This window comes from Panthera leo, chromosome C2 (assembly GCF_018350215.1).
Source record: "Panthera leo isolate Ple1 chromosome C2, P.leo_Ple1_pat1.1, whole genome shotgun sequence".
In the NCBI taxonomy this organism is placed as follows: domain Eukaryota; kingdom Metazoa; phylum Chordata; class Mammalia; order Carnivora; family Felidae; genus Panthera; species Panthera leo.
Genome location: NC_056687.1, coordinates 42,082,551 through 42,099,166, shown reverse-complemented (window position 1 = coordinate 42,099,166; position 16,616 = coordinate 42,082,551). Strand labels below are relative to the sequence as shown.

The window sequence follows — 16,616 nt, the reverse complement described above, 5'->3', positions numbered from 1 at the left end:
ATCCAAATAAGTTATCAAATAAATATAAAAGAATCAAGTGCAGCCAAGAAATCCCCCTTGGCAGAAATATTATAAAGGTAATAGTTGGATGAGAAATTTCAAAATATGTTATTAAAATGCTCAAGGAAGATTTCTAGGGATGTAATTTAGTGTGCTATTTAGGTAACTTCTTAAAGATACAAAGTACTTTTTTTAAAAAATGAAGACATTTATGCCTTCAATAAGCTCAGTTTTAAAAAAATCAAGCTTGAGAGTAAGAATCGTAATTCTTACTGAAAAGAGCCTAATTTTAAGAGAAACCTCAGTATACGCATGCTGGATCACTCAGATACTCAACAAGAATGACTTTTGTGCTAGACCTTGTTGAGCTGTGTTTATTGTTACTTAGAAGTTAGGCTCCCGGGTGCCTTGGTGGCTCAGTCAGTTAAGCGTCTGACTCTTGGTTTTGGCTCAGGTCCTGATCTCACGGTTCCTGGGTTCAAACCCTACTCTGAACCCCGTGTTGGGCTGTGCACTGACAGCTCAGAGCCTGTTTGGGATTCTGTTTCTCCTTCTCTCTCTCTTTCCCTCTCCCACTTGCTCTCTAGTGTGTGTGCATGTACATGCTCTCTTTCTCTTTCTCAAAATAAATAAGTAAACATCAAAAAAAAAAAAAAGAAGTTAGGCTCTGAATGAAATTTGCAGGCACAAGCTGTAGAGCTTATGCCTTATACAGTCCCATAGTGAACAAAACAGAGGGATATAAAATTATATCTTCTTATTTATAAAAAAAAAAAATAGACAACCTTTCAAACTCTGAAGTTTTTTCCAAACAGACCTACAGCTCTCAGGTGGAGCTGGTAAATCAACAATGGTTTGCAGGAAGAAGAAAAGATGTACAATGCTTTCAGTATTAACAGTCGTTTTTCTATCAACTCATTGGTAGCAAAGAGAATACTGAAATCTACATTATGGTGTTGGTCTGAGGGTTGAAGATCATTTTCGGGAGACATCTAATATACTGCCAGGCATATAATAAACTTCTGGACAATAATACCCTAATAAAAAGAGAACATATCAGCAATCTCAAGATGTTCATTCAAATTCATGACCATATTACAGCTAAATTATTTGCATCTCTATTTTCCTGGGGGACATCAGCATCATAATCACTTCCTGTTTGAGTTCTTGGCTCCATGATAGTACCTTCCTAAGACATGTTGATGATCTGGAATAATGCTTATTGGAAACATTCAGCACTAGTCCTGTCTCTTGTTTTTCTTTCTAATTGTCTCGGATTGGAGTGAGCTTATTGACTTTCACAAATGACATATTCCACAAAATATTCCATCTTAATCAACCTCTTAGTGATATAGAAAATATCCAGATTTACACTCTAAATGATTATATTTAAAAAGGGAGTGTGTTAAGGATTAAAAGTAGAAAACAAAAAAAAAAAATTCAGTATTAAAACCATAGTCCAACTAGTGAGGATAGACACTTAAATACCTACTAGAAGGTGGTAATTGCCATCATAGATAAATGGGTTCTGAAATAGAGAGATGAGACCAATTTTTTTCTCTCTCAGGATTGTCTGACTACTTTTATATCTTTTGTGCTCAGTAATACTTAAGCAAGGTATTTATTAGAAAAGCTACTTTAGGGGCGCCTGGGTGGCTCAGTCGGTTGAGCGTCCGACTTCGGCTCAGGTCATGATCTCGCGGTCCATGAGTTCGAGCCCCGCGTCGGGCTCTGTGCTGACAGCTCAGAGCCTGGAGCCTGTTTCAGATTCTGTGTCTCCCTCTCTCTCTGCCCCTCCCCTGTTCATGCTCTGTCTCTCTCTGTCTCAAAAATAAATAAACGTTAAAAAAAAAATTAAAAAAAAAAAAAAGAAAAGCTACTTTAGCCATATTTCGTTACCTTTCAAACCCTGTTGCATTTTAAATTAACCCCCAAACACTGTATTTACCCCCAGTAACCCCCATCCTCTTTATTTTTATCATGGCTTCCATACTGATTTTCACGTCTATTGTCATGTCTTATGGAATGGTTACTTAAATACTCATATAAGCTTAACTACCGTAACTTTTCAGTTCTTTCTTTAGTTATGATGAACACAAATAGTGCAGGTAATAGAAAAATGAGGAAAATAAATTTAGAATACAGTGTAATAAAGGATGCTATAGACTATGTTCCCTTTTATATTCAAATTCTCCTTTTTCAATAGCTCTTTTGTCAGCCTAGTTTCGTAAATTGTTAGGGGTAAGTACATAATGCAATTGTATGTTTTAAAAACATGTTATAATTTGGGGCACCTGGGTGGCTCAGTTGGTTGAGCATCTGACTTTGGCTCAGGTCATGATCTCATGGTTCATGGGTTCAAGTCCCACACCATTCTTTGTACTCACAGTACAGAGCCTGCTTGGGATCCTCTGTCTCCTTCTCTCTCTGCCCCTCCCCTGCTCATGAGCTCTCTCTCTCTCAAAAATAAATAGACATTAAAAATATATAAAAACATGTTATGACTCAATTCATGAATTGACTCCAAAGAGCTTTTCTACTAAAAACTCCAGGGTTTTTTTTTTTTAACTTTACTTATAACAATATTTTTAAAAGTAAAATGTAATATTCTTTGTTATAATTTGGATACTTTGTCCAAGGGTCCATTATTCAGGGTATCAAAAGATCATACCTTATTTCATTTCATATTCTCCATGCCATTTGGCAACACCAGGTTAATATCACCACTATAGACTACATACTACTTGTTTCTTCACATGTTTTCCCCTTGTCTCGTTTTTCCTGGCTTAAGCCATCTCATTCATAATTTTTCTGACTTGGTCTTTTAGAGCCTTTCTTCCTATTTCGTCATTTATTTCTTTTTCTTGACCTCAAAGTCTACTGTGTCTTTTGAACGTTACTTCTTTGACTTTGTTGAACTCCATTAAATTATGTTTGAAGTTTTTAAATTGTGTAACGTGCTATTAGGCCTAAGGCTGGCTTCATTCTGGCCCACATGCTGAAAAAAAAAAAAGGATATATTAGTTTGCCAGGGCTTCCAAAACGAGGGGGGGGTGGGGTTTGAATAGCAGACATATATTTTCTCACAGTTCTGGAGGCTAGAAACTGGAGATCAAGGTGTCTGCAGGGCTGTCTCGTCTGAAGCCTTTGTCCTGGGCTTGTAGATGGCTGTCTTCCTCTGGTGTCTTCACATGGTCTTCCCTTTTGTTGGTGTCCTAACCTTCTGTTTTCCTAAGGTCATCAGTCATTTAAATTGAGGCCCAGCTATAAGATCTCATTTTATCTTAATTACATCTTTAAAGCCCCTATCTGATTTTTTAAAGTTTATTTATTATTTCTGAGAGAGAGAGAGAGAGAGAACACATACAAGTGGGGGAAGGGCAGAGTGAGAGGGAGACACAGAATCCGAAGCAGGCTCCAGGCTCAGAGCTGTCAGTGCAGAGCCAGATGTGGGGCTCGAACTCACAACCGTGAGATCATGACCTGAGCCGAAGCCGGATACTTGGCTGACTGAGCCACCCAGGCATCCCTAAAGGTCCTATCTTTAAATCCACTCAACATATGAATTTGAGGGGATGTAATTGAGCTGAAAAATATGATGCAGAGTTTGTTGTGTAGTTGTTCCTTGTAGTTGTTCCTGAATAACCTCTAATAGAAATCCAGCGTCCTCAGGAGCTCATCCTCCTGGCTGTCCAAAGGACGTCCCTCTGCTGCCCCAGTTGTGTGTGTCACTTTACAATGTGCCCTGGGTTTAGGTCGTCACCAAGCTGCACACACTCTTTTCAAAAACTACTTAGTTTGTTATAGTTCCTAATCTCTGGTGGAAAGCTAAAAAAAAAAATCTAATTTTACTACATGAGATCATGAGGGCCAAGATGATAAGCTGCTACACATGACGGATAATGTATGTCCTTTGCACGAGGACCTCTTGAAAATGCATACATTTAGTCCTAGAAACAAAAAATAATGGCAGGTATTTCTAGTGCAGGATGCACACTTTGTGGGATTACATGAGTTTTAGGAACCTTGAAGTTATGTGGCAAAGGTGGTCTCTTACTGAATATTTCTTTGTGAGTGTACATAGGATCATGTAAGAGGACCTTCATTATTTTGGGGAAAATGTCCTGTTTGCTGACTGGTTTGCAATTTTCTCCTGTGGAAAACATGGATCTTGCCATAGTCCACTTGAGTGCGTCTGTATTCTTGAGGGATATAGAACAACAATGATTAGGTATCATTATCCATCTGACATTTATTATTGAGTTAAATAAAATAAAATTAGTAATACTAAGCACCAGCTGTGTCCAAAATAATACGTTTATGTCTAAGTGATTGTGCTAATTTGATAAGAAGAGACTTTTCACAATATGCCCCAGAGTCACTGGCTTTCTACCAACCCTCTCAGGCCTGTATTTTCCAAACTAGTGGAGACACAGAATAGAACGTGCATGGCTTTCCAGGTGTCAGCGGCAGAATGGAATAGGCATTTTTGAGGCAAAAATGTTGAAATATCTGGAATATTTTAATGCTTGATGAAAGATACTTGAAATCTGGTACATATGGTAAACATCATACCTACCCAAGTATTTTTCCTTTCTACCCTTGCCCTTGGTAATTTTCAAAACGTGTGGGGTTAAGGTAGGAATTATATAAGCATCTGGGCCCTGTTCTCCCTTAAGACCGAGCAAAAGATACGTAATAGGGAACACTTCTGTATGCTGGTGTGTTTACAAATCACTTTGGGTATTCCCCATGATTCAGGCACACAGTGATTGAAGGGTGATGATGTTTACAAATTAGCATTTCCTTTTCTGTGAAGTTTCAGGCTTAAGGCATAAGCATCTTCAGGAAGACAGTCCAACAGCTGCTGCCTTCCTGATGAGCTATAGGAATCGGAGACAGGCAGGTACCCAAGGAAATAAGGACAAGAGCATATGGCGCCAGTGGAAGAATGAATGCTGACTCACCCACTCTCAGGGCACAAACCCCCAGGCCCAGGCATTGGCAAGCTCTTTGAACTCTCCTTTGCACCAAAGCAAAGACATCCATTCAGATTTTTTTTTTCAAGAGAAGTTTCCCTAAATAGGATGCTCTGACTTCATGTTCTTAGGACTGAAGGAGCATTTGCTGGAAGTTCTGATTAGAGTTTCAAAGCTGGAAAGTGATGTATTAAAACAAATAGCTTGATTTTCTTCAAAATGAGATTGCTAGGCAATCTGTTCAAATCCCACGGAGACAAATCAGTTATGTCACACCAAAACAACAAATAAATAAGATTTAGAAAAATTTCATCTCCAGATATCACATACATTTCTATCAGTAGTTGATTTTTTACAAATTCCTAACTTACACTTTTCTTAATTTTGAAATGTCAAGCAATGTTATGCTATAGTATCTTATTTAGTGCCATCTTTCAAGAGCTATTGATCTCTCGGTTTTCTGTTTAAATACCTGATTTTGCTGGCTTTAATAATTTGATAAAAACAATGATTACCTAAAATAAAATAATGCTGGTATTTTTATATTGTAGGACTACTTTAAAAATTTCATACAAAATTTGCCCACGCCAATGTCTACACTGCACAAAGGATTACAATAACTGACTACAGTAATTCAAGTATCTTATTCATCATGCTCTCTTTAGGATATAATATTAATAGCTAGCACATCACATAGCCAGATTTATATTTTCCATTTAGACAGGCACACTGATTATAAATTCAGTGTTTTAATTTGTCCTGGGTGTGAAATGTACTTATATATTATTTCTAAAACCAAAAATAATGATCTTGTTGAGAAGCACTGGCATTATCTCTTCTCAAAACAGTCGACAAGAACCTGTCTTCTTCTTCTTCTTTTTTTTTAATCCCGTCTCCTTTGGGAATGTAAAGCTATTACACAGTTGTCTCAGCTGCTACTTGGCATTCCAACCGGATCCTTGAGCTGCCAGACATTTCTAAATCCCACTCTCTCCGCTCTCCCCAAGTAGTTAACGGTTGGAGTACGGCACCCATAAGCTGCATCTCTCAAGGGGCCATCCGGCTGACGGCAGCAGGAACAGGCCAGCCCGCCGCTCAGGTCTCTCCATGAAGACCTGAGCACACTTGCAAGTTGACATGCATCCAGCCATCTAACTCACTGGACTTCTCAAAGGCCAATTTATATTCCAGAGTTGTTCCTCTAAGGCATTGCTCCAGGACAGAAATATTCCAAATCCTCAATCCAGAAATTTTAAAACCTCCTGAAGCTTGTAGCGGCACTATGTGTGGCAATAAATAATTTTTTTTTCCAACAGAAATGATGAAATGTCCCTCTCAGTACTTTAAATGCTTTGCAAAGGTTTCAAATGGCCAGTGTTAGCTTTTTGGAGGCGATGGCTTCCAATGTATAAAAAGGGATAGGGTGCTCTTTTCTTCATTTAATCAAATGTGTGTGTGTGTGTGTGTGTGTGTGTGTGTGTGCGTGTGTGCGTGTGTAAGCTTGCGCAAACACAAAAGTCTGAGGCAGGAAACCAAATTAAAAAACCTGTTATGTTGTGTTGAATGTTAAAGTGACCAGGAACTTGTCTTTGAGATCTATATTAACAGACATTTTATAAGAAGGAAAAGTTAATATGCCCCTGGAGCTACTATTTAAATGACTTTAGCTTTATGGTCTTTTAATGTGGGACCTTTCAGCCTGGAAATGAGGTGGATTTTCCATCCTCTGACTTAAATCTCACAGCAGGGTAGCTTCCCCACTATCCTCGGAGCAGCTGTTAGTAGCAGGAGGAAAAGTGTCCTGCAATAAAATTGATTGCTTCAACCCACACTGCTCTCCAGCCCTCCACAGCTCTACTTTTTGTTGGGTCTCTTCGCACCTGCTCCCCGAAGCACCAGATCTTATCTCCAATTGGTCTAAATGCAAATTCCAAAAAGAGAATGGATGCCCAGAAAAACCATAAGGTGGTTTCGTGAGAATTGTGAGGAATTGAGTGCCTGTTATTGCTGAGGTCTTTATGAAGATAACAGGAAAGGTCTGCCAAGGCAGGGGTTTTATTGTGATTAAGATCTTAGTTCTAAATCAAGACATGGCAGCCGGTATTCCTAAATCATTCCTGTGTAGACACTAGGGAGAAGGACAGAATGCATTAAGTGAATTTCCAGCAATATTGAGCCTAACAAATTTCCCTGGTCTTCCTGGAAGCCTCACATGCGGATAAGTAACACCTACTTGATATTTCCTTTCAGATTCCTGAGGATCAGTTGTCAACCTTTTGAAATGTCCCTTTCAGTAGAAGACAGGAGCTGGTATTGTCATAATTTGGTAACATAAGAGACGCAGTTCAGCCTTAAGTGTCAGGAGTGATTGGTGTGATGGCAAATTGTTAATCTTAATTTTAAAATGCCACAATTCTTCATTTTAGCAATTAATAACTGTCACTGAGTCTTTATACATGGGACTCTGGTTGTACCTTACTCCAATTTGATGTTAAAAGAATATTCAAATCAACTTGCAGACAACTTTTCCTGATGAAATACCCTGAATTATTAATTCTTATCATAATGCAGTCTATGTGTTGCTGTATCGTTCTTAAAAATATATAATGCGATTTGTACATACGTTTATTTCGTTGTTTTTTGTTGTTGTTGTTTGGATCACTCTTAGGATATTATGAAATTGGGAAAGCTAATTAAATGTAGCCATCATATGTAACTTTTAAAATTTTCTACCAAGAACTTGGATATTTGGAACAACTTATCCCTTCCCATGCCATGTTAGTGAAATGTAGTTTTCAATTTTTTTTTTAAAGAAAAATATCTTCCAAGTTTGGAGTTAAAACCATTTATTCTAGAAAAAGCCATCATGAACTACACAGTAGTTGGCCAAGCCAAATACAGTGATGAAATAATTAGTGGGAGAAATATGTATCCAGTTTAGAAGAGAGACATAGAGTTTATTTCCACTTCAAGGAGAACTATCTGTCTAAAACAGTACAATTTTGCCACTTTGTAAGAACCAAAGGACACACGAAGTGTTAGATGGAAAATTATAGATACTGACTTGACCAGGGTTGTTAATATTACTCCTAAGGCACTCTGTTTGGGAGTTCCTTGCACAAAACAGTGGGATTTCAGCAAAGATAATTTGACCATTGACAGAATTATGTCACTCCTAAGACTGTCCAATTTAGGAAGTCATTATTTGCCACAGTTCTTGCTTAACAGACAACTCAGCAGGTTGCTTTGCTCCAGATAATTTCACATTCATTTTCACTGAAGTGTTTGTATTAAAGGATGAATGTGCTGATATATTCAAACATAGAATGCGAAAATACAGATCATTCTGTATTTTAATATGGTATTAAACTAGTTTATGTAAGACAACCACAGATTATGCAATTTCATGTTAAGTTCAGAACAAGAATATTCAGAGGTATCGGAACACAAAAATATCTATTTGTTAATAAAAATGTGATTATCTGATTTCTGAGGAACAGACAATGCTACTATAGAATCTCCTCATTGAAAACCATAAAATAGAATATGAGAAATTGACTGACTTAAGCCTACTTAAAGAAAAATTTACTAGATCTATTATTCCAGTGCCAATTTCAATGAAAAAGAAAATCAGTAGTGTAGTAGATTGGAGTAAGAATATTGGTAAGGTGAAATGGATAGGAAGAGTTGGGTTTGTTAGAAGGAAATAGCTGTGTGTTTCACTAGAATGTTTTCAAAATTTAGCCCACTTCAGGCCATATTTACTTCTGGACATTAAAGGACATGACCCTTCTGTCAAGGTCTATAAGGGGAAGCTATTTCTAATAATTATCTATTGCTACATTACAAATTTTATCTTAAAATGTTGGGACTGAAAACAGCAAACATTTATTCTCTTATACTTTCTATGGGTCAAAAATTTGAAGATGGTTTAGCTGGATGGTTCTAGGTCAGAGTCAAGTAAAGTTTTTGGCTGTGGCTACTATCATCTGAAAATTTGACCAGGGCTATAGGATTCACTTCCAATAGGTCTTAGTTATATAACTTTTGGCAGAAGGTCTCAATTCCTTGATGTTGTTACTGCTTTTTGTTTTTTATTTTTATTTAAAAAATTTTTATTTATTAATTTTTTTTGGCAGAAGGTTTCAGTTCCTGGCCACATGGACATTCGCATAGGGTTACTTGAGTGGCCTCTTGACATGGCGTCACCAGAACCACTAATTCAAAGGAGAGTAGAGAGAAATTGCAAAGTCCTTAATTATCTAACCTTGTAAGTCACACATGGTCACTTTTCTATAGCCTATCTGATAAAAGCAAGTTGCCAATCCAGCCCACACTCAAGGGGAAGACAATTAAACTCTACCTCTTAAAGAGAAGTATATCAAAGAATTTGTGGATATATTTTAAAACTCCCACCTTATACTTTCATTTTACCTAAAATTTTCTAAGTGATACTTTGTCTTATCTCAATGTATTTTCACCATTGCTGTCTTTAGTCATTGTTCCCAAAGCTCAGATAAAATGCTACCTTCAAATGAACTGAAAAAGCACAATTTCACAATGAGGGCTTTCATATGTAAAGAAACAAAATTCCCAATTGAAATATTAAAATGTCAAAGGAAATTTGAAAACATATCAGGTAACATATCTGATTCACTGGAAACATAGATGTATAAGCCATAAAATATTGAATGTGAGCCCTCAGAAAAATAAAAAAAAATCTTTCATAAAAAATCAGTGTGAAACATGTATTTTCTATAGATAACAGACACAAAATAACATGATAAACTCTTTAAGTATTATTATTTGATAAACCATATTTTAAGGTTATAGTTGTTTGAATACAACTGCCTCAGAAAAGCATACATCCAATTTTGTTTAGGACTCAGTCTTGCATAAAATCACTCAATGTGAGAGTGTTCAAAGGCATTAAAACCCAATAATTCTAAAAGTATTTTCCCCACCAAATTAAAGGTTAGCAATTAATCCTCTTCTTAAATGCTCTGTTTAAAGATAGAATCATCTTGAAAGATATTAGGTTTTCACCTCTTTTTCTATTATTCAATCATGAATATAGTATCTGTGTCCTTCCAAATTTTAAAACCATGCAATGTTATTTAAATGATTTATAATGCATTTAGAGGTATGATTAATAAACATTTTTGTAAGATTGTAATTTGATATATTACGCTTTTTTTTTGAGAGAGAGATAGAGAGTGCTCATGAGCAAGACACAGAGAGAGAGTGGGAGTGGGAAAGAAAGAAAGAGAAGCGCGGCTCTCTGGAAGCAAGGCTTGTGCTCATCTGAATGGGAACTTGAACTCATGAAATGAAATCATGAACTGAGCCCAAGTCAGATGCTTAACTGACTGAGGCACCCAGGTGCCCCTGATATATTAAGCTTTTAAATATAGTGTTTCCAGGGGCACCTGGGTGGCTCAGTCGGTTAAGCAGCAGACCCTTGGTTTCAGCTCAGGTCATGATCTCACAGTTCCTGGGTCCAGGCCCCATGTTAGGCCCTGTGTCATGTTCTGCACTGACAATGTGAGGCCTTCTTAGGATTCTCTCTCTCTTTCCCTCTCTCTCTCTACCACCCCACCTCCCGTGCCCCTTGTGTGCATGTTCTCTCTAAAAGATAAATTTTAAAACGTTTAAAAACACCTGTGTTTTCAGGGGCACCTGGGTAGCTCAGTTGGTTAAAACATTTGATTCTTGATTTTGGCTCAGGTCATGATCTCACAGTTCATGACATTAAGCCCCGCACTGGGCTCTGTGCTGAGAGTGCAGAGCCTGCTTGGGGTTCTCTCTCTTTCTCTCCCTCTTTCTCTCCCCAACCCTGCATCCACTCTCTTTCTCTCAAAATAAATAAATAAACTTCAAAAAAAAAAATAGTGTTTCTACAAAAAATTTTTATATGTATAAGAATAATTTCACCAATTTTATATAGGCCAGAATTTTATATTTCTAAGTGGAATTTCTATTATTTTTCATATCTACACAAGAATCGAAGTTATATTAAAAATTAATGAAGAAGATTTCAACTGTCATTAAGATCACAAGTTATGTTTGTTAATTCATTTTGTGTGTGTGTGGGGGGGGATTGGGAAGTGAGAAAAAAGCAAAATATTACAGATAATGTGGAAGTTTGTTTTTTAAATGTACTGTTGGCTTACAGTCCAAACAAGATGGCATTAGACCTGTTTCTCCCTGCTAAGTCCAACTCATAAACTTGGACACAGTTAAAGTGACAACTCAAGGAGAATTCTAAAATGTGGCAAGAAAAAGACAAACAGGTATGAAACTCCAAGGCTAGAGGAAACACACAGTGGCAGGATGTCTGCCTCCCCAACAGAGAAGGTCACCCCAGCCTAGTGCTTTCTGACCCCATCTTAGCAACAGAAGCAGCCCAGGTAACCTCATCCTTCTTCCATATCCAAAGGGAGTCCCTCTGACAGTATCAGGTGAGTTGGACACCATCCACAAAGGGGATTGATAGACAGCTCCCCCTACCAGTAAGCGGTCCTGAGACTCCTTTCTTCACCAAAGGATACTGAGGCAGTGGGAAGGATTGGCAATAGGAACACAGATATAGCAAATGATCTAGTCTGAAAAGCCACTTTATTCCTCTGGGCCTGTCTCATGGAGATACTACAGCATGTGGGCAGAATGGGCAGGAAAGACCCAGTCAAAATAAATAGGTGTGTTATAGATCCTCTTTGTCTCCAAAGGCATGAGACTCCTCACCCACAGACATGGGGCAGGTGGGCAGAACCAGCAAGAAGGAAGTGCTCTCGGCATGTAGCTGGGCCCCAGAAGCCTCTTTGACCCCATGGGTGTGAGACTCCTTTCCCTGTCCAGAGATACCAGGGCAGCCAGGGACATAAGTAAGAGGGAACCACCCAATATCTTTCATCCACTAGTCACCTTGGGTGGTAGGGGTACTCCTTGCACCCCCACAAGGAATACTAGAAGGAGACAAGTGGGAGCCCCAGTGGCATCAGAAAAATCAAGCAGACCAAAATAATACCTCAGAAGCTCTGAAAATTAAACTGACATTGGAATCAAAACACGCAAAAGGAGACCAAGAGCTGGGTGAACCCAAACAAGGTGATTGCCTGCTAAAATAAAATGTTTAAATAAGACCTAGAATCTCCTAACAAAACAGATGAAGTGTCCATGATCTAATTGAAAATCACCTGTCTTACTAAGAAACAAGAAAGTCACAACTTGAATGAGGAAAGATGTTAACTGATGCCAAAACTGATATGAATCAGATGCTTGAATTATCTGGCAAGGATTGTAAAGAGCATTTATAAAAATCCTTTATTGGTCAATTACACATTCTTTGGAAACAAATGAAAAACAAATAGAAAGATTTAAACAAAAAGTAGAAATAGTAAAAGATTGCCAAATGGAAGATGTAAGATGGAAAAATATAATAATCATAATAACAACTAAAAAAAACCCTTGCTGGATAGGTTCAACAGTAGATTGAAGGGACAAAGGATAATAATCAGTGACCTTGAAGAAAAATGAATGAAATATACCAAATTTGAAAAACAGACATAAAACAGACTGGAAAAAGTTGAATAGAGACTTGTATCTGTGAGACAGTAACAAAAGATCCAATATTTATATCATTGGATTCCCAGAGAGAAGAAAGAAAATGAGGCTGAAAGAATATTTGAAGAAATAATGTTTGAAAAATCCCACATTTTGGTGATAGATACAAACCTACAGATTCAATAAGCTGAGCAAACCTCAAATAAGACACACCTCCTCCCCCCAGATCCACACCGGACACACCGTAATTTATTTTTGAAAACTGAAACAAAAGAAAAAGTCTTGAGAGCAAAGGGAAACAACACTTAACGGAAAAGACCAATTTATACTATGATGAATTTCTCATTTGTAACTGTGGGGGCCAAAAGGAGGTAGGTGGCATATTTTCAAGTGCTGAGAGAAAAGAATGGTCAGTCATGAACTTTATATCCAGTGAAACATTTCTTAGGGAATGAGAAGATATTGAATGGTGAAGGGAGAACACGGGAATTTGTCACTATCAGACTTACTCTTAACATTTCAAACAGAAAGAAATGAGAAAAGAATCCTGGAGCATCAGTAAAAAAGAAAAAAAAAACAAAGGAAAGTGAAAAATTATGGGTACATACAATGGACATCCTTTATTTCATAAATTTTATAAGTCATATTTGATGAGTAAAATTACTCTAAACAATGATGTTTAAAGATGGGGAGAGTGAAGATCTACCTAAATGGAAATGAGGTTTCCACATTTCAAAGTGGTAAAGTGTTGTTACCAGCAGACTGCTTGCTTTGAGTTACATTTGTATCAAATTAGGTCACAGTTAATAATTGCCTAAAATGTAAATTGTCTAAATATACCAATAAAAAACCAGAGACTAATCAGTGGATTAAAAGAAATAATGACACAATTGTACACTGTTTACATAAAATTCACTTCAAATTTAGTCAGTTGAAAATAAAATGATGGAAAAACACTATGCAAACAATAAAATTAAAAATAAGATTAGTTATACTAATATTACAGTAGACTTCAGAGCAAGGAAATTACCATAGACAAAGAGGGGCAATGTATAATGGTAAAAAAAAATAATCCGTCAGGAAAACATAATGATACCAAATGTGCATGCACAAAATATCAGGTCCTCAAAATACATGAAACAAAAACTGATAGAATTGAAATGAGAAATAGACAAATTTACAGTTATCAATGGGGGGCTTCAAAGTCCCCTTCTCAGCTACTGATAGAAATACTATGGGAATGCCAGCTGGTGCAGCCACTGTGGAAAACAGTATGGAGATTTCTCAAAAAACTAAAAATGGAGCTACCCTATGACCCAGCAATTGCACTACTAGGTATTTATCCAAGGGATACAGGTGTGCTGTTTTGAAGGGACACATGCACCCCAATGTTTATAGCAGCACCATCAACAATAGCCAAAGTATGGAAAGAGCCCAAATTGTCCATCGATGGATGAACGGATAAAGAAGATGTGATATATATATATATATATATATATATATATATATATATATATATATATGTAATATGGAGTATTACTCAGCAATCAAAAAGAATGAAATCTTGCCATTTGCAACTACGTGGATGGAACTGGAGAGTTCCATATATCAAATATATCATATAACTTCACTCATATGAGGACTTTGAGAGACAAAACAGATGAACATAGGGAAGGGAAACAAAAATAACATAAAAACAGGGTGGGGGACAAAACAGAAGATACTTATAAATATGGAGAACAGAGGGTTACAGGAGGGGGTGTGGGAGGGGGGATGGACTAAATGGGTAAGGGGCACTAAGGAATCTACTCCTGAAATCATTGTTGCACTATATGCTAACTAATTCGGATGTAAATTAAAATAAATAAATAAAAAAATAAATAAAAATTAAAAATTAAAAAAAAAAGAAGCAAAGTCTAGATACAAATTCTTGATGATTTATTGCCATAGGTGGCTCCACAAAAAGTAAATTACTTAAAATTCTTGAAGTTTATTTCCAGAATAATAAAGTTAATGAGTTTGGAGGAAAAAAAAAAGAAATACTAGACAAAAAATCAAGACAAGATAAAGAAGATGTGAGCAGTCAACTAACAACAAATATATATATATATACATATATATATGTATATATATATATATATTCTGATCACTTATGGAACATTCACTAAAATAATGTGGGCCATAAAAATCCTCAACAAATTTTAAAAATTGAAATAATGTAGAAGTGTTCTCTGATCAGAATGTAATCAAACTAGAAATCAGTAATAGGAAAAAACAGGAAATGCTCTAAACACATAAAAATTAAATAGCATTTCCAAATAACCTATAAGAAATGTAAAAAAATACATAGAACTTAATGAAAACAAAAATATGATTTATCAAAGTACATAAGATGCCACTAAAGCAGTGTTAAAAGAAAAACTTATGCAGTAATAAGTACTTGAATTAGAAATAGGGAAAGCTTTCAAATCAATAACCTAAGTTCTTACCTCAAGAAACTAGAAAAAGAAAAGTAAAATAAATCCAAAGCAAGCAGAAGAAAGGAAATAATAAAGATAAGAGCATAAATCAATGAAATTGAAAATAGTAAAATAATAAAGTTAATGAAGCAAACTGTTTGTTCTTTTTAAAAAAATCACTAACAGTAATAAAAATAAAAAGTGAGAAAGGAAAAATTGTCAATACAAGGAATGAAATATTGGATATCATTACAGATCCTGCAGCCTTTAACAAATGAACAAGGGGATAGTATTACCAACTGCATGCTAAAAAATTAGGTAATTTAGAAGAAATAGAATACTCAGCAATAAAAAGGAAAAGTACTTATATATGGAACAACTTGGGTGACTCTCTAGAGATTTATGCTGAGTTAAAAAAACCAATCCTTTTTTTTTTTTTTTTTTTTTTTTTTTTTTTTATTTTTTAATATATGAAATTTACTGTCAAATTGGTTTCCATACAACACCCAGTGCTCATCCCAAAAGGTGCCCTCCTCAATACCCATCACCCACCCTGCCCTCCCTCCCACCCTGCCCTCCCTCCCACCCCCCATCAACCCTCAGTTTGTTCTCAGTTTTTAACAGTCTCTTATGCTTTGGCTCTCTCCCACTCTACCCTCTTTTTTTTTTTTTTTTTTTTTTTTTCCTTCCCCTCCCCCATGGGTTTCTGTTATGTTTCTCAGGATCCACATAAGAGTGAAACCATATGGTATCTGTCTTTCTCTGTATGGCTTATTTCACTTAGCATCACACTCTCCAGTTCCATCCATGTTGCTACAAAAGGCCATATTTCATTTTTTCTCATTGCCACGTAGTATTCCATTGTGTATATAAACCACAGTTTCTTTATCCATTCATCAGTTGATGGACATTTAGGCTCTTTCCATAATTTGGCTATTGTTGAGAGTGCCGCTATAAACATTGGGGTACAGGTGCCCCTATGCATCAGTACTCCTGTATCCCTTGGGTAAATTCCTAGCAGTGCTATTGCTGGGTCATAGGGTAGGTCTATTTTTAATTTTCTGAGGAACCTCCACACTGCTAAAAAAACCAATCCTTAAAGGTTACATACTTTGTAATTCCATTTATGTAACATTTTTGAAATGACAAAATTCAAAAATGCAGGACTCATTGGTTGCCAGGGAATAAGAATGGTGGAGAGTAGGTGGATGTGATTCTAATAGTAAACTAGGAAGAACACTTTTGGTGGTGGAATTGTTCAGTTTCTTGACTGTTGGTGGTAGATACACGAGTCTGTATGTGTGAAATAATATAGAGAAGAAAATACACACATACATAAATGAGTAAAGTAGAAGTGGGAAAATCTGAGTAAGACTAGTGGATTATATCAATGTCAATGACATGATTCAAAATGTTACCAAGGAGGGGCACCTGGGTGGCTTGGTCGGTTAAGCATCCGACTTCGGCTCAGGTCTTGATCTCACAGTCCCTGAGTTCGAGCCCGGCGTCGGGCTCTGTGCTGACAGCTCAGAGCCTGGAGCCTGTTTCAGATTCTGTGTCTCCCTCTCTCTCTACTCCTCCCCTGTTCGTGCTTTGTCTCTCTCTGTCTCAAAAA

At 36.7% G+C, this 16,616-nt stretch overlaps 1 long non-coding RNA gene across 4 annotated transcripts in view; it reads left to right on the top strand.

Moving 5' to 3' along the window:
* LOC122198627 overlaps positions 1–16,616 on the top strand; it is a 136,003-nt gene that overhangs the window by 59,583 nt on the left and 59,804 nt on the right. The window contains exons 3-4 of one of the 4 annotated variants that reach the window (XR_006193070.1): positions 5,531–5,608; positions 7,230–7,289. This is a non-coding gene — a long non-coding RNA (uncharacterized LOC122198627). Of the gene's footprint in view, positions 1–5,530; positions 5,609–7,229; positions 7,706–16,616 lie in introns of those variants that run through there. The other 3 variants (XR_006193069.1, XR_006193068.1, XR_006193067.1) reach the window with 3 other exon arrangements.